Source organism: Mauremys reevesii, linkage group 8, assembly GCF_016161935.1.
Source record: "Mauremys reevesii isolate NIE-2019 linkage group 8, ASM1616193v1, whole genome shotgun sequence".
Taxonomy (NCBI): Eukaryota; Metazoa; Chordata; order Testudines; family Geoemydidae; genus Mauremys; species Mauremys reevesii.
In genome coordinates this window covers 31,074,746-31,101,802 of record NC_052630.1, presented here as the reverse complement: position 1 = coordinate 31,101,802, position 27,057 = coordinate 31,074,746, and the positions used below count along the sequence as shown (strand labels likewise).

Sequence of the window (27,057 nt, the reverse complement as noted above, 5' to 3'; positions counted from 1 at the left end):
TCCAGTTCTATGAAATAGGTATATCTCCATATATTGTTATAACTCAATGCCTGTTTTCTACCAGAACAAGGGTGAAGGCCAGTTGTAAATAAGGAGATTTGACCATCCATCTAAAGGTATGTATATACACCCCCATGCCCCAAAATAGCCATTACAATGTGCTTGCCCCATTGGTGCAAACCACCCAATGGAGGTGGTGATGGCACTTTGCATACCCATTCCTTTGTGCACCAGTGAGCTCCAGGAGGGGCTGCGCTTGTGCTACAGTGCACTCCACCCTTCAGTCAGGGTTTTATTTATTCCTCTCAACCTGCCAAGGCTCAAAACTTGGGATGCTGCATGTGAGAGAGGGCCAAAATGAGTGGGCACACAAGTCATTCATACAAGAAACGTTAAATGCTGTGAGATTGCCTCCACTGATTCAAACATTTTCTACAAACTCAGTTCCATTATTCTATTTCTGAGATAAAGTTTCTACAATCAAAGGGAGGAAACGATAATAAGAACTTGCTTACAACGGCCTCACACGTCAGGGCAAATCCTCCCGCCATCCGTCGGTCGAAGTCAACTTGACCCAACCCTGCTTTGGTTGAGGTCGCCGAGCCGAGCCGTCCTGGCATGAGAAGATCAAGCAAGGGCTGTGGCTGGAGCAAAGCTCCGTTGATAGGGAAGTAGAATCAGTCGCTGTGAGTCCTGAGGAGCAGGGTTAGGGGACAGTTTTTCTATAGGGTGGAGGGGGAGGGATAGCTCAGTGGTTTGAGCATTGGCCTGCTAAACCCAGGGTTGAGTTCAATCCTTGAGGGGGCCATTTGGGGATTGATCCTGCTTTGAGCAGGGGGTTGGACTAGATGATCGCTTCAGGTCCCTTCCAACCCTAATGATCTATGATTCTATGATTGTGTGTGTGAGAGTGAGAAATGGAGGTAACCTGGGGACTCAGAGGAATTATGTCCTTCAAAACATTTGAGAGATATGGCTTTAACATATACAAAAAGCAAACATATGGTAATTTCTCTGAAGTATGAACAAAACCTACTTCAGCCTTGATTTCTTATTGGATAAAGTAGAGCAAGTACTGGCTACAATTTTCAAAAGCTCTAAGCACTGATCTAAATCTCCACTCTCCAAAGTCAGTGGTAAAGCTGCGGTTGACTTCAATGTAAGTAAAATTAGCCCACTACTGATTACTTCTGAAAATCCTGCCATGTATATTATTATAAATTCTGATTTAAGTGGATTTCCGCAGTTACTTTGTATGTCTAGATAATACTTAGTCCTGCCATGAGTGCAGGGGACTGGACAAGATGACCTCTTGAAGTCCCTTCCAGTCTTATGATTCTGTTTGTTTAAACTTGAGACTGAAGTCCCACAATCCCTGTCTTGATTTTCCCCAAAGATGTCATTTATAACCCTACACTACAGCCAGAAGTGCTTAGTTTTTTAAAGCTTTATTTTAGGTGTGTAACTATTCTTACTCCTGTCTAACCACTTCTTATCGTCTCATGTCTGAAGCGCCTTGAAAGAGGCATTTATACATTCCAAACAAAAAAGCTGAAGGATAAGCCTTTTATTGCTGCTTGAAATGAGGAATGGCACTGCTGTTCAAAATCTTTCACAGACAGACTCTGCTATTAATAGCTCCACAGTGATGAAAACAAAAAGCTGTGCATTCACATTCATTAAAATATGAGAGAGAGTATAGAGCCCTGCTATGCTACAACATATTTTTCCATGGATGTTTCATGTGGTTGTTCAAGGCAATGCTAGCCTAACTTATTCCCCTCAGGGGTTGTTTTGAAGATGCCTATACTAAGTTGTGCAAGGTAATAAAAATCTAACTCAATCTGTTACACAGAAGTCAGCAAAAGATAAAAAGACAGAGACTGAATTAATCAACTCAAGGGCTGTGTTAAGACTGTAATTGGTAAATAAAGGAGAATGAAATCAGCAATTAATGGACCAAAATTGGTGTGTCAAAAGTTAGGCCTAATTGGTGAACAAAATAATGAGAGGATAGTCTGTTCCACTATCACCCTTTTTTTGGTGTCCTTAAAAAGAGACTTTGTGGAGGGGAATCATGAGGATTGGAGGCCAGATAGATTGGAAGGAGCAAGCTCTACCATCATGGCTGTTGTCCCCACCATCTGCTGTTGATTCGGTATCCACCATGACACCACTGAGCCTCCATCATCCTGATCCTGAAAGGTGCCCTGACCAGGCCAGAGAGAGAGAGAGAGAGAGAGAGAGAGAGAGAGAGAGAGAGAGAGAGAGAGAGAACACACCAATGTCATCAACACCCCCAGGAATGCAAGTCTTGTGGTTCTGCTGTCATCTCCCTCCCTCATGTGTCCTTTTCCTTCTACACTGTATTTTTTCCTCTTTCCTTTCTCTTTGCTTTCTGTTTAATGAGAGTCTGGATTAGCTGGCCAAGACTGAACCTTTTGCAACATTGCTGTGAGTCCGTGACCAGTTAGGCAATTAAAAACAATGCCTTGAAGAACCAGATGCTGGTACAAGTTTGCCAGGTCTCGGAGTAGCTAATAAAAAAAAAAAGCATACGTTAGGCCTATGTTTCTCTAGCAGCGAGACAGAGAGTCAGCATGGTCCATTTGCTATCTTTTCTTTTCTTCTCCCATTCCTTTTGTGTTTGTCTTGCTTTGTCTAACGAGAAGCAGGATCAGACTTCAATAGCAACAGCCCATCTCAACTAATTGTTTCTCTTTTCCCCACCAAAAAGGACAGTTACCACCATCTAAAAGACTGTCAGACAGGAGGTTCTCACTATAAAATTGCTGTATAGGGAAAGGGATATTGTTAAAATAAAAACCTCTCAATACTTTACATTTCAAATGCTTTAAATGTTTCTCTCTTTTTCTGTATCTTTAATAAGAGGGTATGCACATTTTAATAGTAGCTTTGCCATGGAACTAAGCAGTTTGAAGTCTCTGTATTTGAAACTCCAAACCATGTTTAACTCTTTAGTATTGTACAGTGATGTGGTCACCTTGATTCTTGGGGCCAATTCATTCCATCAAAATCAACACAACAGGGCTATCAATGTTTAGAATCAGTGTTTAGAAACACAAAGCCTCATGCCAAAATCCTCTGTTGATGTTAGTAGGCGTTTCAGTGTATAAGGAATATAGAATCAGGGTCTAGTAGCGCATTAGATACATTAAGTCATGTATTTAATATATTCCTGGAAAATGTTAAATACATGGAAATACTTCTCTGTAACATTGCCTTTAGTGTGAAGTCTCTGGGGTATGGTGCATACACTGGAGGGTAATGGTGGAGGAAGAAAACTTATGACTGGTAGGAAGGGGGAAAGAGCGTGAACTAGAATTTTATAAATTAAATAAATTTAATTGTAAAAAACTAGAATAAGTCAGTGTGGCAACTTTTCTAGTGGGAATTTAAGATTTAATTCTTCTGAGGACAAAATTTATGAGCAGAGTAAAAGCTAAAGCATGTGTCGAACGGATATAAGAACACAAGAACGGCTATACTGGGTCCAGGGCCGGTGCAAGGATGTTTCGCGCCCTAGGCGAAACTTCCACCTTGCGTCCTCCCCCCCGCATGTCCCCGCCCTGAGGCGCCTCCCCCGCGGCAGCTCCCCCCCTCTGCCCTAAGGTGCCCCCCTTGCGGCAGCTCCCCACCCTCTGCCCTGAGACACCCCCCCGCCCCAGCTCACCCCTGCTCCACCCACGAGCACGAGAACCCCGAGCACGCCGTGGCTGCTTCACTTCTCCTGCCTCCTAGACTTGCAGTGCCAATCAGCTTAGGCACCGCAAGCCTGGGAGGCGGGAGAAGCGAAGCGGCCACGGTGTGCTCGGGGAGGAGGCGGGGCAGGAGTGAGGCGGGGTGGGGAGTTCCCCTGCGTGCCGTCCCCACCCCTTACTTGCTGCAGGCGGCCTTCCCCGCGCTCCCCTGCCCCAGCTCCCTCCGCCTAAATACAGACGACGACCAGGGCGGCTGACGATCCGGCCACCGCGGTCGCTGCCGAAGAAAATGGCGCCCCCCCAAATGCCAGTGCCCTAGGCTAGTTAGCCTAAATGGTGGCACCGGCCCTGACTGGGTCAGACCAAAGGTCCACCTAACCCACTATTCTGTCTTTCAACAGTGGCCAATGCCAGGTGCTTCAAAGGGAATGAACAGAACAGGTTATCACCAAGTGATCCATCCCCTGCCGCCCACTCCCAGCCTCTGGCAAACAGAGGCTAGGGAACACCATCCCTGACCATCTTGGATAATAGCTTAGGAGTAAATGCAAGTTATGGTTTTCTGTGTCCTCTGATGAATAAGAAGTTACCTGCTCAATATGCACCAAGATCCATCTCTGGAACGAGGAAGGGAAGATATGATTGAGGTGTATAAAATCATGACTGGTGTGGAGAAAGTAAATTTTATTAACGTAAATTATTTACTTTCTCCACACCAGTCATGATGTTATACACCTCAATCGTATCTCCCCTTACTCGTTCCAGAGATGGATCTTGGGGGTATTGAGCAGGTAACTTCTAATTCATCAGAGGACACAGAAAACCATAACTTGCATTTCTCTGTAATGTTAATCTTCCTTCCACTGAAATCTATGGATCATCCCAAATGGTGGATGTAATATATGTATGTACAGTACCATATGGTTCACTTTCCCCAGGCTTCTCTTCACCTCAAAAGTCAGCCCTGCTCTTGCAGTGACCCAGTCATTCATACTGCAGGGCATTCATTATCTCATTTTCAAACTGGCATAGGAACATATGGCCCCTTTTCTTGGTTGATGTGCATTACCATAACAATAGAAGCAGAAAGGAAAGCAAAGTAAAAGAAGAACCAAGAGTAAAAGTATTTGTTTAGTCAAGTATTTGCATAAAATATCACAGGCTGATCTGAATGGTGTTTGAGACAAGTTTACTTACAACATAAAATCTCAAGTGTGGTGGAACTACCACAAAAATATTAACATAATGAGCAGTCTTTACAACAGACAAAGCATAAAGCTCTTCATTTTTAAAAACAACCAACTCTAAACTCCACGGATGATTACAGGAAGGTATCTTTTATATCATTTTTTGTAAATTGAATATCGATAGTCTGTGATAACTATTAACATCACAATATCACTGATCTGATCAGACATTAAAAAATTTCTGTATATAAATATTGTATGAAGATGTTCTGTAGAGAGATAAGACAGCATTAAAGTTCAGGGCATCAGAAACATTCCTTGTGGTATGGACACCTGCCAACTACTGCTGACTTCTCAAGAAGGTGCCATTTGATTATCTGCAGTAATAGTTAAAAGCAAAACAAAAACAAAAACAAAAGATTCAACAAGAGGTTAACTGTTCCTGGAGGTGATGGAGAGAGGAGAACAGAAGAAAACACTGAAACAGAATCAAGTTAGATCACTGAAGCAATAAACATGACACTTATGTCAATGATTCAAACTGGCTGAATCTGATGCAAGAAAGCTTGAAAAAGCATGAGGACTTGCCTGGTATCATCAGGAGTCACTATGAGCAGCGAGGGTCATGTAGGAAGCAAAGCATGCCAGTTTGGTAGCAGTATTTTAATGGTTTATAGCAGTGCCCTTTTGCCAGATGATTACTCAAAGGTAATCAGTTTTGAATGATCCACAAAGTAAACTTTTCAGTGTATGACCTGTTAACCGGCTGTTGCTCAAGTTCTAAAGGTTTCAATCTCTCCACATGGCAAAGAGCCAAAATTAGAGAATCCAATAAAGTGATTATCTTAAAGATGGTGGGGAAAAAATTATACCACCTTTAATATATATGTAACAATATACAATTGCATATTATCTCCAGCTACTGCAGATTTAAAAGTTTAACTGTAAAAGAAGTATTGTAAATGCTAATTACTGATGGTAAAGAGTTCTAACCTACCAGATAAAAAACACTGAGTTTATACAGTTACCACCAGTTTGCAAACTACACCATCTATTTCAGTCACTACATTTTTAATTAGAATGCTGTAGTTTGAACATTCAGACAACAATCTGACCTTGTTAACAGGCTGAGACAGTTTGAGGAAGGCTTACTTTGTCTGCTTATATCCCCAAACCGCAAATTTCATCAAATAGCCCAATCCGGACTTACCTGCAAGAAAAGAGAATACAAATATTGGATTACAGCTCAAACTTAAGATAAACATGTCAGTGAGAACTGAAAATAAATAATGCATCCTTAAGAAATTTCACACTAGTAAGAGCTCAAATAACTTTCAATAGTATAATAAATTTGACTGTTTTTCCCCATGACTTAAATAACTGAAATAGCATTTTAATCCTGACAATTTAATTATAAAAGGTTGCATAGCCAAAGGACAAAAATGTATACCTATTGATTTTCAGATTTCTCCTACTCTGAAGTGTAGTCTACTCTGTTTATACCAGTCTGTCTTGCCTTTGATTTTTCTCCTTTATTAAGTCAATACAGTGTGCTTAACATTTTTTTTTTTAGTCAATGTGACACTGCACAGGCAAGTATATCAAAGAGCAGACAGGCATGATGGCAAGGCTCCTTTTTGTTCACTTTTAATTGATTTTTTAAGGGAGGAAAGGTAACGACCTATCTGACACCTCATGAACTCAAACTGGAAACAAATATTTTGATCATACACTATCAACTTATCAGGAGGAGTCAGGAAGGCTTTAATAGTAGCATTCCCATATCAACCCTCCAGCACTTTACATTAAAGAATGAGAGTAGAGGAGGGGAAAAATTGACAAACATGCTCAGCTTTTGCAAAAGCACAATATATTAATGGTTCACTAGGCACAGTGCAGTGCACTAATATTACTGTAGTTAGGATTTGATCAGCTCTTCTGTATCTTTCTTCTGTGATCATCTTCATGCTGCCACTTGCATCTGAAGGTGCTGCCTACAGAGGACACAGGTTGTGGTTTTCAGGGGGTCTAATAGAGTTGGGTGCTCAACTACCATTTATTTTCAATGTAAATTGGGCACCAAACCCCATTACACCTCTTTGAAATCCCAGCCATAATTACTAGATAAATCATGTATACCCTGAGCCCGCCAGGAACAGGGGTTATTCAGTAACTCTTCAGCTCCCAGAACACAGGGCGCTACAACCAGGGCTCAAGAACTCTTTTGCTTGTAGCAGACCCTTATCTTCTCTATGGACCAGCCAAGAAGGCAACATCACTCAGGCAAAATCTCCGGAAGTGGGGCCTGATTCTCCACCCACACCCATTTTAAAATGGTGTCACTTCCCTGAATTCAGTGGCACTATTCCCAGGCTTAAACATGGGCCTAAGTGTCTGCAAGATTGGGGCCTACCAGTCAACAATTTTATGGTGAGATTCTTAAAATGTGCTGCTGTTCTGAAAGCCCCACCTCCTGGAATCGCATGAGAATCTCAGCTTTCATTTTAAAAAGAAGTTGCAGAGAAAGACAGTTGCAGAGGGGGAAAAAAGCTTGAAAACCCAACCCTAAAGACTCAGAACCAGTAGATCAATAAAAAGAACCCCATTAAAAATTATGATTTTAAGACAGTCCCATGATATTTGAATGTTCAGGGTTGGAAATACTGAAATATCGAGTAGCACTTATTCAAATAGTCCCACTGATTTCAATGGCAGGACTTGAAGGAGTTAAATATCCCACAGCATAATAGGTTACAGAACTATACCCTAAGATCAGAGAGAAGTTAACAGTATAACTTTCCTGGGACCTCATTATTAGCAATTCAGGAGTCTCCAGAAGCTAAGTTCCCTCTGAGCTGCATGGCCGTGCAGCAGCCTATTAACTGCTGCATAGGCGCTCAGGGCTGTGACAGGGAAATGATGCCTCTCCCCCAGGCCCGGACCTGTCATGGCCCCAACCCAGCCCTGGCCCGGCCCTGCCGCAGCTCGGGAAGAGGTGCCTATCCTGTGGTCCCAGCCCCAGAGCTGCCACGGAGGGGAGAGGCACCTCTCCCTCTCAGCCCAGGTGCTTCTGCGGGGAGAGAGAGAGAGAGCTAGGGGGAGTCCTCTCTCCCCATTGTAGCCCCAGGACAGCCTGCTCCCCAAACTCCTCATCCCCAGCTCCACTGCAGAGCCTGCACTCCCAGCCAGAACCCTCACCCCTCACACACCCCCCATCCCTCTGCCCCAGTCCTGAGCCCCCTCCCACACTCCGAACCCCTCGGCCCCACCCCCACCACATGAATTTTGTTATGTGCACCAATGGGGAGGTGATGGGTCACACATCACCTCCCTATTGGTGCACATACAAAATTTATTCTGCACATGCGTGGAAGAAATTAGAGGGAACACTGTCCAAACATTTGAAGTATTGGTCTATATGTTTGGTTTGTTTGCACAGTTTAAAATAAATCATTAGAGAAATAAGGAACATCACACTTCCCACTACTAGCAGCATGGATATCAAGGCCAAGCCTGTTTATTATTTAGTTCACTATATCTATTCAATTTATGAGTAGCAATAACTAAAACCCGAGTATACATTTGTATAGTGTCAGACATTTTAAACTATCCCCAAGTGCTTTGAAGAATGCATGTAAAAAACATTGGGTATGAATTTACATACTTTAAGAGGGGGATAATCTCTAAGTAATTGTATTCCAATTTACGCTGACAAAACTTTCGAACTCACCCTCCTACTTCCCCCTTCTCTGTCTCTTTTTCTCCGTAACTGTATAAACACACACATGCAGGAATCCACTTATAAAGATTCTCCAGTTACACAGGTTTTATTAAAAGGACCATTCAGTGCAACAAACAAATCTACTCACAAGACTGCAGGCTGGGAATTTACAGCTTTAGTTAGTGGGAGTTCACCCCCCATTGCACAGTCTGTTATGATGCAGTTAAATAAACAAGGGAGTTAACCCTACCATGACCATTTTAAAAGAATAGGAGTTTAGATGCCAAATTGTTTTACTGAGTTTCTTTCAGAGAGTAACCAAACCTGAACCTTTTATCCAAATAACCAAAACTCTGTAAGATTGATAAACTGAACCAGATTCAAACCAGACCTATCTGGGCTTTGCAAAGTAAAAGCTCACTGCTGAGGTTTTTGTAAACCCACAAATTGGCTTCCTTGTCCCATCTGTGATTTCAATGGAATTTGACACATTTGTAGCAAAGATTTAATCTGCTTTTCCTGGAAACAAAAGAGGAAGTTATTTCCACCATGTTCCTAACAGCGCACAAGTGATGGCTGCTCTTGACTGCATGCAGAGCTGCTACCGCTTGAGCTAAAGAGCCAAGACACTGGAGCTAGAGACTGTACTAACTCATTTCTTCTGTGGATTGGCACAGAATGGACTCTGTAACACATACATTACCAGATGGTAACATACCCCCCGCACACACACACACCCCGCCTCACACATTGGATCTGAGCAAACTCACCCCTTCTCCTTGGGATTCATCCTACCACAAACAAGTAACAGTAGCAAGCAAGAGTCAGCCTGAGCTTCCTCATTAGCTTGTCCCTAGGGTTTCTCCCTGCTGGTCCCATCTGTTCCTTTATCCTAATACCCTGTGATTTAGCAATGGGGCCAAATTCTCTGCTGGCACAGCCAGCATCATCAACTCCACGAGTTCAGAAATCAGGCATCAGAACCTCACTACCCCAAAACTTCCCAAGAATGACCAAACCCCAAGAAATTTTAAGAAGAATTGCTCCCCCTGCCTGTGCCCATGTGTGTTCAGTGATCATGAGGTGAAAGTTCAACCTTAAAGGCACACATACAAAAAGCACATACAAAGAATGCGGGACCAGTTCTCTTCTCCTCATCCTCTCCAAGCCTCCCTGGCTACCCATTAACAGACTCCTTTAGCTGACTCCACCAGCCACTCCCATGCCTCCAAAACAGACTTCTGAAGAACCCCACTGCCCAGTTTCTCCCCACACTCCTGGCAGACTCTGGCAGTTGTCCTGAGTCCACAGCCTGCAGGGCCTGGGCTCCTACTCCTGGTAATTCCTTCCTCCCACACTCTGAAGGGGAAGCGAGTCCACTGCTGTTGATGACAGAGTTTAGGGTGAGGGTGCCTTTGCAGCTGCCTGCAGTACAAGCCTGCCTGCAGCCTCTTCTGATTGAAGTGGGAAGCTACGGGCAGCTAAGGCAAAATTCCTGAGCTGTCTCTTATCTTAACTCAAGAGCTCCCAAAATTGGTCCAAAATCATGACAATATTTCAAGTGTTGGTAACCCTCCACAGCTTTACTGCTGTGAATGGAATTATGCCTGCAAATAACTTGGTCCAGGGACTCAAGCCATTTATACTGCAGATGTGGAGCTAAAAAGACGCCACTTACAGCCAAAGTAAAATAGCAGCATAGCTCTGAACAGGACCCTAGCACTTGGTACACTGTCATATGAAGTTCCAGTCTGCTGAAAACAGCGTGCACACACTTAATTACTTTGGAAAGCAGCAATTAATTATGGGCTACCGTCTAGGTGTTAAATCGTGCATTCCAAGGGATTTTCACCTCCTATTAGTCTGCTTTAGCTGAGCTGGGGAAAAGAATAAATTGTCACTGCAACCCATATAGAAGCTGCTAAGGAATAAGCCCTGATTCATGGTTTTGCTACAGCTACCCCCCACTAGGAGTGAAAATATGACTTTCCAGAACCACTTCTCTCAAGATCACAGACTCACTGCAGCTAGGGCACTGGGAGAAGAGCACATCTTTCACTACACACTGATACCTACATTTGTGCATTGGAAACCTCTTACAAAGCATTTTCCATCACACTGCCTAGTCCTGCTCCCAGTTAAGTCAATGGCAAAACTCCCATTGAGTCAGAGGGACCAGGATAAGGCTCAAGGTATCTTTTCCTGAAGTGGAGTTTCATACTAAGAGAATAGGGTCTAGTCTACTTGGCAAAAGTGTCACTCTGAATAGTCATGTAATCCAAGAGGTGAAGTTGGTCATTTCCAAAATGCATGCAATACACTCTTTCTGATATTGGGCTGAGTATCTTACTCAAAGCCCTCTAATGACATTTGGATAATTTATAACCCAAACATGCTGAAACTCACATTTTACATACACCTAGAGAGTGTTCACAACTATTGGCCTTAAATGTTTGATTTTTAGTGTTACATCTGCATATAGGGATCCTCTTACACATACGGCAGTAAAAAAAACAACACTATATCTATATAGAGACATACATATTTGAAGCACTTTAGAAACAGCAGCTAATTAAGATTCAACACCCAGGGGAAGGGTATTTTTACTTGACTTGAATGTCTAGTCCTAGGAGACAAACTTCAGGCAAAACTTTACATTACAGCAAGTACTCTTGGCCTGGGGAGGAGGATATTCCTCCAGAAGGGCTTGATAGCCCCTTTGCACCAGCATGACCATTGCCAAGGGGACATTGGGAGGGATGACTGCCTCCCTACCTCCATCCCCAATATTTTCCACATGAAGAAAGCCAAGTAAGAGAATCTCAGGCTCATACCTGGACTGGTGGGTCTTTGCACAGAGGCCTCAACCTATTGCTCTGCTACTAACGAACGTAGCCTCTCCCCCACCCCTGCCATATTCCACATTCTGTATATTCCTCTGTCATCTTCCTTGCTTTGAGGGCTACTCATTACACCTCTCAAGGCTTCGTCAACCTTATATCAACTTCCTTCCAGTGCCACCTCTTCTGTTTGCTTTCAGACTTCTGTTACTCTTCTCACTTCTAGGAACGCATGTCTCTTCTCAAGATTTCTTTTCCCATCCAGCAGCAGCTCAAAGTCACAGTTTTAGGTGAGGCAGTGGCTATACCCTCCCTTTGCTGCATATGTGGTGACAGTGAAAAACAGCCCACAGGCAGCTGCTGGGTTGTCTGAGGACACCCTCTTTGAAATGCTGCTGCTGCTAGCAGCCCCATTATGGAATGCACACCGCAGTCTGGGCACTGGAGGAACTGCTCACATGGGTCTTCCACCCAGACAATGGAAGCCCAAGGCTGTTAACAGCTGATTTAATTTTAAAAAAGCAATTTTTAAAACACTGATTTTACTTTTTCTTTTTTTCCTGAGTAGGGCAAATTCCTAGTTAGCCCAATAGCAGAATTAGTCTTCATCCCAGCCCATATCTTGGACTCCCTCACTTCCATGCTTCATCTACCACTTTCACAAGCTGCCTCCTCTAGGCTTCCATGTCCCAGTATCATTCTGCTCAACATGCCTCCAGAATCTCCACTCTCCATCCCTTTTTGGAGGCCTTTGCCATGGGAGACCAGGTCTGTTTTATTTCTCCCGCTATGTACTCTCTAGGAACCAAGCTAGGAGCTCAGAGAAGACAGGGATAGAGTATTAGCAGAATACTAAATTAGGTAATCCCAATATTAGGAGACTTCAGCAGTCCCAGATTTAGAGAAGAGACAGAAAAGCGGGCCCCAATGTAAGTTTACCTTCTGGAATGTATCTAACAACAGCATTTAGGGATCATGGAACTGGGTAGACAAGCTCTTCAGGAGAGTGGATGAAAAAGGACTTAGCTTATCTAAATCCTAAATAGTTTAGACACTAAAGAAGGATGGTGCAGTGGTTAGGGTGGTAGCCTGGGGCTTGGAAATCTGGGCTCAGCTCCCTGCTCTGTACCAGAATTTCTGTGTGACCTTGGACAAGTCATAGTCTGTGCATCAGTGCCCAGCATCTGAAAAAGGGGGTATTTCCTTATCTCACAGGGATGTTGTGAGAATAAATAGATTGGTCTATCATAGGTACTTATAGTATCTGAATACCTCACAATCACCAAAGTATCAGGAGTAGTGGGAAAGGGAAAAGTCTGCCTACCACTCCTTATAACTAACTGAACATGCTGAGGAAAGGAGAGGAGTTTGGGACCCTAAAGCACAGACTCTCCTTGGTCCCAAGGAGAAAGCAGAGAAAATAGAAAAGAGGAAGGAGGTGGCTGCCTGAAAGAAGCTATGGGAAAGAGGAGCAAGGAGAGAGCAGTCAGAGACCCTGAATAATTCCCTCCTCTGGTAATGGCTTTCAGGGTATGTCTACATAGCAAAGAAAAACCCGTGGCTGGCCTGTCCAGATGACTCGGACTCATGGGATTTGGACTGCAAGTCTGTTTCATTGCTGTGTAGATTTTCAGGTTAGGGCTGGAGCCTGGGCTCTAGGACCCTCAGACTCCAGCCCAAGCCCAGAGTCTACACAGTAATGAAATAGCCCCACAAGCCCAAGCCGGCTGGAACAGGTTTTTCTTTTTTGTGTAGACATACCCTAAGACTTCAGCTATGTGCTGTACAGCACAGAGGGAGAAAACTCTGTCTGCAGAGAGAGAAAGAGAGAGAAATATAAAGATAAAGAGGAACCAAAATAGTAAATACCTGAGACAAAATGGCTGCCATATTTAGTGCCTGTTAGAGATCGGTATACTTCACTTGGTGTGACTGTTGATGTGTTGGCAGCAATTTTGTCTCAGGTGTTTACTATTTTGGTTCCCTTTTACCTCAGAACATGAGCAGAAGCATCATGTAACATCACCTGTAGCATGGAAGTTTGAAGGAGCAGAGGGTACAGGAGGGAAGAGTTTGAAGGAGGCACCAGGAGGTCAGTCTGTGTACATATGGCTAGAATGATAGCTGCAGCATCTCTTCTGTCAATAATTCTCTTAACAAATCAGTTTAGTTTTACAAAGCACAGAATCTGTTTGTGTTATTATCCAGCATGGGTTACATGAAACAAAATCAATCTTTTTCATAAAGATTCTGCACTTAATCACTCTCTAATTTCAAAGTTGTGCACTCTCTTCTCCCAGGCTCTCTGCTCCCCTAACTACACCCTTTAAAGTGCTGTTCTTCACTTAACCTTCCTAATGGAATTTCACTCAGCACTTTGGATAGCTTCATTCAGCATGTAGCTCTGATGAACTTTGAAGGAGCTAGTGCTTCAAAGTAAGATAAGGAGGCTAGTTTTGTGGACAAGATACTAGACTGTGATTCAACAGACCTGGCTGTAATTCCCAGTTCAGGTGCAGAGTCCCTGTGTGATCTTGAACAAGTCTCTTCTTCTACTTGTTCTTCAGTAGGCCTTAGGAGGATAAATCCATTAAGGACTGTGAGGTGCTGAGATACTACCATGACAAGGGCTATTAAGTACCTAGATAAAAAAGGTGACACATCTATGAAACAGACACTCAGAAAAAGACTTAGTGAACATTAGAACAAGGCCTGCAGAGTTTGTGCAAGTTTGAGATAACACCAGATTATCCCCTCTCATTCCTGGTGCATTTTATAACATTTATGGAAACAGAGCAAACAAGGGCATATAATTTGAGCCTCTTGATTGATCATATTGGTAATAGCTTGGTATCATTTGAAAGAGAGTTATTAATAAGTCTGTACAAGCTCCTGATTTCCAGTGTTGGTTTGCTCAGCTTAGATTGATTCCAATGGGCTGCATTACTCAGGTATACATTTAAGATGCTATGTTTTCCTCGGTGAACTGCACAAGACTGATAAGCTACAGCATACAGAGGAGAGAATGCATCTTGTGAGGCATTTATGATTGGATTTTGAGAGTTCTAGGGAAAAAAAAAATCTAGTTGGGGAAATCTGTAGTAGTTATTGCTGGCTAAGACAGCAATAAGAAATTCTCTGTCACTTCTAAATTTTGCATTACCAGTTGACAGTGAGAGTTAATATTATATCTTCAAGAAGCATTTAGCACCCTAGTGTCTTATTTCTTTCCAGCTTCCTTCCATATCTATGGGCCAACTCCTGGAAAATACAACTGGGCAAACTGGCACATTAACACCACTTGTGCAGAATGTGTGCATCCATATCCTGGCTGGCATCAACCACACAGTTCTCACTTCTGCCATTCCACCACATTTGCTTAAATATTAACATAAGGAGCAAAACCTGTACAGGGAAATATTCAGAGCGGCTATTCCTGGATCAAGGGTGCATAACAACAGGCAGCCATTCACAGAGACAGATAAGCTCAATGGGGGTGTTTTAGTTGATAGAACCCAGTATGAAACTTTCGGACAGAGCAGAGCAGAGCATACTTGACTGGAGGGCCTTCTACTAGGCTCTCCAGAAAGCCAGAAGTCAGCCTGAGATCTCCACTGTAATGATCCACTTTTTCCCCCAAAGCCTTTTCACATAAGGGTTGACATGACCACATAATGAAGATGGGAAAAGGAGATTTTTAAGACAACCGACTTACTCTATGTTTGCACAGCACACTTCATAATGAGGTTCTGACCTTGTTGGCCTCCAAAACTTAAACACAACATAAATATTGAGCAACAACAGTGGCAACTGGTATACCTAAGGTAAGAAAGAGTGAAGTCTTCCGTGGCCCAACTGTTGTGAGAATCTAAATTCTCACTCTCTTGGCGTAAGGGCTGGATGTTCTTATATTAAAAATAAAAGACATCTAGATATCAGAGTGTTACGGGTTCTAGAAACACTCATATACCTAAATAAAAATGCCTTTTTATACTGGTTATACAGAGGTATTCTTAGTACTTTACAGTAAAAGAAAGACTGTACTCCCCGCGCATACTCTTATCTCCTGCAATATCTCGGAGGTCAGTCTGTGTACATATGGCTAGAATGATAGCTGCAGCATCTCTTCTGTCAATAATTCTCTTAACAAATCAGTTTAGTTTACAAAGCACAGAATCTGTTTGTGTTATTATCCAGCATGGGTTACATGAAACAAAATCAATCTTTTTCATAAAGATTCTGCACTTAATCACTCTCTAATTTCAAAGTTGTGCACTCTCTTCTCCCAGGCTCTCTGCTCCCCTAACTACACCCTTTAAAGTGCTGTTCTTCACTTAACCTTCCTAATGGAATTTCACTCAGCACTTTGGATAGCTTCATTCAGCATGTAGCTCTGATGAACTTTGAAGGAGCTAGTGCTTCAAAGTAAGATAAGGAGGCTAGTTTTGTGGACAAGATACTAGACTGTGATTCAACAGACCTGGCTGTAATTCCCAGTTCAGGTGCAGAGTCCCTGTGTGATCTTGAACAAGTCTCTTCTTCTACTTGTTCTTCAGTAGGCCTTAGGAGGATAAATCCATTAAGGACTGTGAGGTGCTGAGATACTACCATGACAAGGGCTATTAAGTACCTAGATAAAAAAGGTGACACATCTATGAAACAGACACTCAGAAAAAGACTTAGTGAACATTAGAACAAGGCCTGCAGAGTTTGTGCAAGTTTGAGATAACACCAGATTATCCCCTCTCATTCCTGGTGCATTTTATAACATTTATGGAAACAGAGCAAACAAGGGCATATAATTTGAGCCTCTTGATTGATCATATTGGTAATAGCTTGGTATCATTTGAAAGAGAGTTATTAATAAGTCTGTACAAGCTCCTGATTTCCAGTGTTGGTTTGCTCAGCTTAGATTGATTCCAATGGGCTGCATTACTCAGGTATACATTTAAGATGCTATGTTTTCCTCGGTGAACTGCACAAGACTGATAAGCTACAGCATACAGAGGAGAGAATGCATCTTGTGAGGCATTTATGATTGGATTTTGAGAGTTCTAGGGAAAAAAAATCTAGTTGGGGAAATCTGTAGTAGTTATTGCTGGCTAAGACAGCAATAAGAAATTCTCTGTCACTTCTAAATTTTGCATTACCAGTTGACAGTGAGAGTTAATATTATATCTTCAAGAAGCATTTAGCACCCTAGTGTCTTATTTCTTTCCAGCTTCCTTCCATATCTATGGGCCAACTCCTGGAAAATACAACTGGGCAAACTGGCACATTAACACCACTTGTGCAGAATGTGTGCATCCATATCCTGGCTGGCATCAACCACACAGTTCTCACTTCTGCCATTCCACCACATTTGCTTAAATATTAACATAAGGAGCAAAACCTGTACAGGGAAATATTCAGAGCGGCTATTCCTGGATCAAGGGTGCATAACAACAGGCAGCCATTCACAGAGACAGATAAGCTCAATGGGGGTGTTTTAGTTGATAGAACCCAGTATGAAACTTTCGGACAGAGCAGAGCAGAGCATACTTGACTGGAGGGCCTTCTACTAGGCTCTCCAGAAAGCCAGAAGTCAGCCTGAGATCTCCACTGTAATGATCCACTTTTTCCCCCAAAGCCTTTTCACATAAGGGTTGACATGACCACATAATGAAGATGGGAAAAGGAGATTTTTAAGACAACCGACTTACTCTATGTTTGCACAGCACACTTCATAATGAGGTTCTGACCTTGTTGGCCTCCAAAACTTAAACACAACATAAATATTGAGCAACAACAGTGGCAACTGGTATACCTAAGGTAAGAAAGAGTGAAGTCTTCCGTGGCCCAACTGTTGTGAGAATCTAAATTCTCACTCTCTTGGCGTAAGGGCTGGATGTTCTTATATTAAAAATAAAAAGACATCTAGATATCAGAGTGTTACGGGTTCTAGAAACACTCATATACCTAAATAAAAATGCCTTTTTTATACTGGTTATACAGAGGTATTCTTAGTACTTTACAGTAAAAGAAAGACTGTACTCCCACTCCTGCATCCTTTGCAAATATAACTAGTCTTATCTCTCCAGTGGGATTATGCATATAAGTGTCTGTTTAGGAATTAATACTGTGCCCATCACCATGGTCTGAGGGCTGCAGGATTGGACCTTAAAGCCTACTCCTGTTAATAAGATGGAGTTTCACCAATGGCTTCTCTAGGAGACAAGCATGTGCCACAGGGAACCTCTGTCATTACCTGGTGAACCTCACTGTCTGGCCAATTCAGAGACTTTCATAGTCACAAATGCACACCGGGCCATTTATCTTTCTCCAAGGTGTGCATTTATTTCCCTTACGTAATACAGTAATACAATGCAACACAGGTGTATAGCAAGGACAGGCTTCCACACAGCCCTCATTCCTCAGCCCAAACTCACCCTCTGAGCCTCCTTCTGAGCTATTCCCTTCCTTTCTGTTTCCTCCCCTTATAGTCTCCCCCAACTTACCTTCTTATCCCAGTGATTGTCACCCAGGTGCTCACAATCCCCCACCAGAAAGTGTATAACTGCCCTCAGCTGGGCCTGCAGCAATGTCAATGATCAGGGTGCTGCTGATAGCACTCTGTCACCACCTGCCCCTACTCATTTCAATCATAGACTTTGAGGTCAGAAGGGAGTACTATGATCATCTAGCCTGACTGCCTGCACATTGCAGGCCACAGAACCTCACCCACCCACCCACTCCTGTAATAGACCCACAACCCCTGGCTGATTTACTGAAGTCCTTGAATCATGATTTAAAAACTTCAAGTTACAGAGAATCCACCATTTACACTAGTTTAAACCTGCAAGTGACCCCTGCCCCATGCTGCAAAGGAAGGCAAAAAAAATCCAGGGTCTCTGCCAATCTGACCTGAGAGAAAATTCCCTCCTGATCCCAAATATGATGATGAGTTAGACCCTGAGCATTTGGACAAGACCCACCAGGCAGATACCAGGGAAAGGTTTCTCTGTAGTAACTCAGATCCCCCCCAGCTAGTATCCCATCTCTGACCATTGGAGACATTTGCTGCGAGCAGTTGCAGATGAGCTATCTGCCATTGTAGGCAGTCTCATCATAACATCCCCTCTATAAATGTATCAAGCTCAGTATTGAAGCCAGTTAGGTTTTTTGCCTTCACTGCTCCCCTTGGAAGCCTGTTCCAGAACATGAGAAATTAAAGCAATGAAACACCACGTTACCTTAAATAAAATCCATTTGCTGCACCCGAGAGATTCTGGGGAAAAAAAGTATTTTAAGTCTGCTTTTAAATGGTGATAAATCCATGGTCAGCCTCAGGCCAGAAGGGAAGGTATGTCGCCTCAGGGCCACAGAGCAAAAAGTTACTTTCTTGGAAGTCTCTGGAAGTAACAGCTCTTTTCCTTCAGACCTCAGGGAGTGCAGTGGTATAGATGCAGTTCAGCAGGGAAAATCAGGTAACTCTGGCTTCCTATGTATCTCTCAGCTCTTTGAGGTCAGAGGAAGGATGGTCCAGTGGGTAGGGCACTAGCCTGTGCATCAAAGACCTTGTTCAATTCTCTGCTCTACCACATGCTTCCTGTGTGATGCTGTGCTTAGGGCTTGTCTACACAAACAGTTACTGCCTGGCAAGCCAGGATCTATAGCACACCAGCATGCCTCAGTAATCCTGTGGGGACACTACTACAGTGTACTTAAAGCCCCAGAATGCAACAGGTAGTAGTATGCACTCAGAACTTTCAGTGCCCAGTAGGAAAGCCCACATGGGATGTGACTGGGCAGCAAGCTGCTGTGCTGGAGATTCATATCCTGGCTTGCTGTGCAGTAACTTGCCTCATAGAGAAGCCCTAAGTCCTCCTGTGCCTCAGTTTCCCATCTGAGAAAAGGAGATAATAGCACTTCCTTGTGTCACAGAGGAGCTGTGAGGAAAAATACATGAAAGATTGGCAGGTGCTCAGATACTACAGAGATGGGAGCCACGTAAGTATCTACGATATGTAGACAGAAGAAGAAGATAATGTGCTTATTAGAGGCAGGAGCTAAGCAGTTCTAAATAAGCCCTTCAGACCACTGCATATATGATCTATATATTCTATTTCAGTTTGAGGACAGCAAAATAAAAAACAACAAATTCCAAGGAGTATTTAACACTGCCATGGAACCTGAAACCCAAATCTAACTGGCAACTGATGAGCAATTCTAAGTTAACACTCAAAGATAAATGTGTTACTAACTGACAGTGCTGGCATATTTTTTCCATAACAAGAGATCAGGTCCAATTGTCACCCTTAACCTTCAATTACTATATATTTTAGACTGTACTGAAACCTTAATATAATTGACTAGAGTTTGATAAATACTGAACACAGCTGCCACATCCCAAACTATTAAGATTTCTGCAGCATTACAATATTTAATAGCAGGACTTCGTTACCATCACCAATATTTAACTAACACCCACACATCATATAAGAGCTTTTAAGTAGGTTCATTCAAATACATTCATGGAAACAACTTAACTCTGGGTGAGATAATGTGTATACTGCTGCCCTCTGCTGCCTCTATTTCACATCAGCATAAACCCAACAATTTAAACACACATTTCCCTGTACAGATTTTTTTCCAGAGACATACAAATGATAGCTAGTGCAAGAGGACATAGAAAATGGCAATAATGTAGATTTGGGTTCATTCATCTAAAAAATCCTTCCATTTTCTTGAAGGAAAGTGGCTCCACTTCATCTCTCTATACTTCATTGATTTGTTGTCTTTGAAAATCAAAGCCTTGATGTGCACTATAAAGGGACTATATTTTGTGTGATCACAAGATGTGCACTCTGCTTCCTTTGTACATGCAAAATCCACATCTGCTGAGAGAAATGGCTCCTTGCATCTGTGCACATTGCTTTGGTGCCTGCATGTGCAATCCTTTGAAAGTGTGACCCTTCCTACCTACAGTAATTTGTATTTATCACCAATACCAACACCAGGATTGGTTCTGAAATTGTGCACAATGGCAAAATAGACCACTGTGCACAGCAACAGGCACAAAGTGAGATAAAACTAAATGCTTTTTGTGTTTCATCATGGGGTGTAAAACCGTGCACAAGTGATTAGGTGACGGTGTACCTTCGGGGGGGAAGTGATCAATGTTGGCTGTTGTCATCCAGCAAAGCCCATACCAATCATCAACTAGGCAAATGAGGGCATTAAGGTTCCAGGTTACTGGACCTTCTGCCTTAAAAAGTATAGAACAAGTAACAATTGGCTGAGAAGTAATAAAAATCTCAAAGGGCCTATGTAAATCTTTCTTTGGCCTAAGTTTGGCGCTGGTGGTAACAGGGAGAGTAGAGCCCGAGGAGTTCCTCTTCAGGCTGGTTATTGAGAGGTAATGGAAGAAGACAAGCTACAGGGAGAGAGGGAAAGGGTGTGTAATGGAGGAAGAGTGTGATGAGGAGTCCTGAAGGAAGAGATTATGGTTCTGATCCTTCTCCCATTGATGGATCAACCAGTACAGGATCAGGTCAGTGAAGAGGAGAAGCAGGAAAGATCTTTAACAGAGAAGGGGGATATTTAATTAGACAGAATATAAGAAAACCAAACTGAAAGGGGGGAAAAAAAACGCACCAAGTAAGAGGACGCAGATGAGAGTAGCACCATAGTCCTTAATCACAAAGGTGCTTCAGAGATTCCATTCCTCACATTGCTTGCCTGCTGAAATATTTGAGATTTGTCACTTGAATGAAATTCAAGCTAGGGATATTCAAAATAGTCATTAGTTCCTTCCTAAGAATGGTGTTAAGAAGAGCTCAGGGCACTGTTATTCCTTTTGGGATAGAGATAATGTGAGGTCAGAGTGAGACAAAGTCCTTAACCACCACAGTTACCTGGGGATTGATTGCTGGAGAAAGTATAGAATTGAATTTAAGTTAATTGATGGTATTGTGTTGTTATTGTGTGCTGGCTAAAATCAGCAAGAACTGCAGATGTCTTAATCTGGGCTTCTTAAGGAAGTGCAAAGCCTATACTTAGTCAGCAGGCATTCTCTAATCACCGCCAAAAATTATAGACTATGCATGGCTTAATGCCACCATTTTGCAAAATTGCACCTTTAATGCTGAAGCCTTTTTTTCCCTTTGTATTTATATCCATGTTCAGAAAAGTAACTCAAACAAGTGCTCACTACCAAGTTTTCAATTTGGCACTTGAATACATACTCTGGTCTTCAGTTCACTTGAACAATGAAATCACAAAAAGGCAAAAAAAAAAAAAAGCCCTATTACAAAGGGTCTTGTTATATGGACTGTTAGTGCCTCTTTCCACATGGAATTTTGAGATGTGCATTTGCCATACATAGTTTTAGAATTCTCAGGCTTTCATAAGGAGGATCACATCTTAATACATGTTCAAGTTCTTCTCCCATTCTTCATTGAATAATATCCCTGAGGCATAGATAATAAGTCAGATGTTACACATGTGTATGGATCCCACTCAGCCACTGAAGTCTGACCTTTCCCTCTTGAATTGCCACAAGCATCCAGTTCCCACAGGGAGAATCCCTCTAGCCAAGCTTGTCTCTAACCAGTTCTCTGCACCTCTTGTGATAGTGATGAATAGTTCTAGGGATTGCTAGTGCTCCTTTAGGGGAACAAATGGGAGATGAGTGGTGGTTAGCACACCATAGAAGATCAAGTTGATCATAGAATCCTAGAAATGTAGGACTGAAAGGGACCTCAATAGGTCATCTAGTCCAGTCTTCTACACTGAGGACTAAGTATTATTTGGACCAGTGCTTCTCAAAGTTGGGCCACCGCTTGTTCAGGGAAAGCCCCTGGCGGTCCAGATCGGTTTGTTTACCTGCTGCGTCCACAGGTTCAGCCGATCACAGCTCCCACTGGCTGCAGTTTGCCGCTCCAGGCCAATGAGGGCTGTGGGAAGCTGCGCGGGCTGAGGGATGTGCTGGCCGCCCTTCCTGCAGCCCCCATGGCAGTGTCTGGCCCCAATGGCAGTGTCTGGCCTTGCGTCCCCTTTTAGGGAAGGCCTTTCCATTGCCAAGCTCCATTGCAATGTTCTTCCTCCAGGATGGATGGCTGGATCAGTAGAGATAGTGTGAGTTTGGAAATGGAACCTTGAGCCGGAGAGAGGAGATTTTTGGGAATTTGTTCCGAAATGCAGTTCTTTCTAGCTTTAGCCCAGCTGTTCACAGGAGGCCTTTTCCCCTTCTTCCAAAGTTTCATCTCTATCTGAACAATACAGAACTCCAAGGAAATCTGATAGCAGAATGCGTCCTTTACAGTGGACTTCTACTGCATCCCATGCACAGAACTTCACTGACTATAATAGGCATTCCATGTGGAGCAGAAGTGCAGAATATGTAATCACCTGCAGTGCAGAGAAAGAGATTTTTCTCCCAATGTTATAGCACATATACTATCTGATTTAAATAATGCAGATAGTACTATAAGAATTTACTTCTTATTAGCATTGTGTATAGTCCATCACACCTCAGACACAGTTTCTTTTTGACATAGATTCTGTGGTGATGAGAACTTAGGGCTCCAACCCACGAAAGCACTTAAGCATGTGAGCAATCCCTTCTCTGCTCAGCAAAGCGTTCAAGCACGTGCTTCATGTTACAGTCACTTAAACATGTGCTTAAGTGCTTTATTGAAATGGAGTCATGAATACCACAGTGATGGACACTTTACCAAAACCAAAAGGACAGCATGATTCTTTTAAAAAGCCTGCTGCTAACTTGAATTGGCTAACCCTGCTGCAACTGGTAAGGTCAAAGAACGACAGTGTCTACCTGTTCCCATAAGTTAGCACATGTTGAATGAAGACATACAGTCCTCAGTTTTATGGCATTACAAATTCTCCTTAACATTTGTTTTTCTTTATGCTTTAACCCAGCACAGGGTTTAATTCTTTTCATTGTTAGCCTGTATATTTATTCATGGCCACAAGGGACACAAACAGCTGGATCCCTGCTGGGAGATGGAAGAAAGGAGTGTTGCCTCTATGGTATCTTTTAACCCTTCTTCTAACTTGCAAAGAAGTTAATTTTATTTAATTGTTCTCAGAGAGTATCTCTGGCCATGCTCAGATGAGATGGCACAAAGCTACTTCAGCATGAGAAACAGCATTCCGCACATGGCTTCTGAAAAATCTATTTAAAGAGGAACCCTGAAAATTATTTTTTATTACTCAGTTGCCAGGTGCATCTTGTAATCAGAGTGACACAGAGGCTACACATTCTGCAGAGCGGAGCTAGAAGCTTGTGCTTCTAAGAGATTAGGCAATCTTACCAGGGGTATAGATTGCTCCTTTGATTTCTGACAAAGGGCTTAAACAGCCAGTGGTTCCCGAGCAAGGTTTTTCAGTTTCCTGTGTTATCAGGGGCAGTTGGCATAGCAGCTGATAATCTTAAGAGACCAAGGGAAACGATCTTCTGAGGCGACTTGTGGAACTAACTTATCTCCAGTGAATTCATTTAGACTTCCAGTTTTCTGTGGTCTCAAAGGCCATCTTCATTTCACACTCCTGTGCACCTCAGAGGATGTGAAAATTGTTCTGTAGCAAGAGCATCTAAATGAGAAAAAGTATTAAACCTCCGCTTCAACACAAAGAAGTTCAAAGTGCAAGAGATTGGAGCATGTTTTTTTAAAAAATCCCCAGGTATAGAGCTACAATATTTGCTGCTTAGTCAGTGGTTTGTCATGAGTTAGTATACGACTATAGTAGCTACGAGTGAAGGGAGAAGAGATTCCAGCTATCCATGTTTTCCTGTGAATTTGTCACTCAAATTGCAATAAAACTCCCTTTGCCCATTTAAGATATTTTGCCCTGGTTATAAACAAAGCCAGCAGAAAAATGGCTATGTTATATCAACACTAGCATTAGAAAATTTGCCTATAAAATGGTATCTACTAAGCCAGCCTCCATGTACATATAAAAAGCACTCTGTAAAAGACCTCTCTATCCCAATACTAGGAATAAAAATCATATTGTCACCTTAAAGATACCTTGAAAACTAGAGATGGGGAGGGACTTCAAAAGGTTCAGAAGAGAGTACAGAAGAATGACTGCTTTATGCACTGGAACTCTTAGAAACCGCTTGACCTCTTTCCTCCCCCCCAACCTACTCCTCTCTCCTTCAGCAGGTCCACCCATCTACACTATCATTCTCCGTCTGTGTTTCTTCCTTGGAGTGTTTCTTCCTAGAGTTGCCAGTGGTTGATAACCATATTGGATGGAGGACCCACCCAAGTCGGGTATAGCTCCTCCCTCTTTCCCAAAGAGAAACAGCTTCTTCTGAGTCCCTTGGATGCAGGGCCCTGACCGAGAACTCCACAACCTCGGGCAGTTGTGTGAGAACTAGATGCAACACCACCCAACTGAATTCTTTAATCAGGCTCATTAGAAAGTCGTGCCCTCACCTTGCTCAGGCGACCATGACAACACAAGGGGTACAGCAGTGAAGAATCAGGATCGCATCCAGCCAACCAAGGAAGTCAAGAAAAAGCCCTGGGACAAAACAGTAACCAGCTCTGTTCTTCATGGAACCTTCTACAATATTACTGAATAACCTTATGTATCCCTCTAGAACACAGCTATATCCTCCCCCTGTCTCCATGCCCCCTACCCGCAAGTGTAGTCTGGCAGGTACTCCTATTATGCTCATCTCCCAAATCATTCTTATCTCCTGTCTCTCTGCTTCATTCTTTCCTCTGTTCTAAATTCTTTCTTCCTGCTAATTATTGAAGGTCAGACAGTGCTGTTAAGGCACAGGCTTGTGTTTGGGAGAGGCTGGGGGAGCCTCGCTCCCCAAGGAAAGATATATACACTGAACTATCAGCATGACTTAGTCCGGTGATATTTCCACAGCTTTTGCTGAGGCATGTTTAAATCTTGTCTGAACACTAGATGGCAACCAAAAACTTTCATACTGGCTGTTTTTCATTCACAAGCCTATGGGTTTCATTACATGTTAATATTGTATACAAAGACTAAATCAAGGCCATGGTAAAGCACATTGGTCAAAATATTGCTCTTGCAATGGGGGGTCGTGAGCTGAACAAAGGGCCTCTGAGCCATGCAGGGCAGGGTAGCTGTGGAATGCAGGGACAGGAGTGTGCTCCGGGGCATATGTCACTGTTACTCCAAAAAAACTGAAGTTGAACTGCTTCTGTGCAAGTGCTCTACAAGCTATCTAGGGAGGTGAAATACTTATTTGGTTGATGTTTCAGGCAAATACACCTACTCAGGAGGAAAAGATCACCCCCACGACAGCACAGAACACCTGGGCACCTTAGAATTTCAGAAATAATGACTGGGGAGCTGAAAACTAAGAGGACTTGATGTGGTTGACAAGTAGAAAAGAGCTTGAAACAAGCCACTTGGATCTTTGAGGCAGTTTGGATGGAAGCACTCAGGGGGAAAAGGGATGAATTAGAAGACAGTGAGTGGTATGTTTGCCTGGTGACTGACATGCTATCGCACATCAGGTGGAGAGAGAAATCAAGGCTAGATAAGGAACATTTGAGAGACTCAAAAGGTAGTATGGAGAGCTGTCCATCTGGTTATGGAAGACGCTGTTGTGCCAGGCCCAGACAGAGCAGAAACCTGGCCCCTTAGTAAGAAGATGGAGAAGGTTACAAGAACAGAGCATAGTTTATATCACATGGAGACACAGAGAAGATTAAACGAAGAAGAGGGCAAACCAAGAGGAACACACTGTAGACTGAAACAGCTAATGTGGCACGGTTTAAAAAGGATAAAAAGGTGGAGGGTGCTTAGACTGAAGGATGAACAGCTGTTGTCCAAAGCAGCATGTACCAACTGGAAAAATATCTCATTAAACCAATGGTAGGACAAGTCCCAGGGCAGAGCTTCTTGGAGATCCTAGATAAGTCATTTGCTTTCTGCAGTGGAAAAAGTAGGGCTATAAAGATGGTTTAAGAGCAAAAAATGTATTCAGTGATTCTGGTTTAATTGTGGGAAAGAGACCTTAAAAGGAAGGAGCTGAATTATGCTGCCTTGCAAGACAGATGCAGAGCACCTGCTGCTAACTTCACTCAATGTTGGTCATCCATGCCTCCCAGGATCAGGTTTTATGTGTGGCTCCAAAATATGAATATATTGTTTAGCCAACTCTTGACACATCAGAGTCTGGGTAGGTACCATACTGACACAGTCTGTAAAACTGACATACAGAAAGCTGATGAGGCTTCATAATGTTTTGGGCTGCATGGAGAGCTGAGCTGCCAAAAAGAGGCAGAGACAGAGTGGGTGTCACAAATCACAAAGTGTCTTTCCTGCGGAACTTTCCCCAGAACTTTGCAGAGGAAACAAGTGAAACGAATGAATATTTCCCCAGTGTCAGTAAGTTACTGGGTGATGGGTAACACTTAAGAGAAATGGAGCTGTGCATCCCTGCTATTCTCACACCTTTTGTACTTCTGGGGGAAAATGCTTATACGCCACGTTTGTCATTCTTGTGAGATGTATAGAAATGTTGGCTCTAGCTGTAAAATGCTAATTTCCCCTGCACTGGTCTCGCTTCTTCTACAGAGGGG

At 42.9% G+C, this 27,057-nt stretch overlaps 1 protein-coding gene across 14 annotated transcripts in view; it reads right to left on the bottom strand.

The window, feature by feature from the left end:
• KCNIP1 (potassium voltage-gated channel interacting protein 1) overlaps nucleotides 1-27,057 on the bottom strand; it is an 807,057-nt gene that overhangs the window by 255,561 nt on the left and 524,439 nt on the right. The window contains exons 1-3 of one of the 14 annotated variants that reach the window (XM_039484937.1): nucleotides 17,899-17,915; nucleotides 6,823-6,903; nucleotides 6,025-6,119 (exon numbers count right to left, since the gene is read on the bottom strand). The exons of 3 other annotated variants lie outside the window; for them this stretch is intronic. The gene's annotated coding sequence lies outside the window, so the exon portion shown is untranslated. Of the gene's footprint in view, nucleotides 1-6,024; nucleotides 6,120-6,822; nucleotides 6,904-8,778; nucleotides 8,797-9,400; nucleotides 9,463-13,961; nucleotides 14,107-17,717; nucleotides 17,835-17,898; nucleotides 17,920-27,057 lie in introns of those variants that run through there. 10 more of the 14 variants (XM_039484936.1, XM_039484942.1, XM_039484939.1 and 7 more) reach the window with 10 other exon arrangements.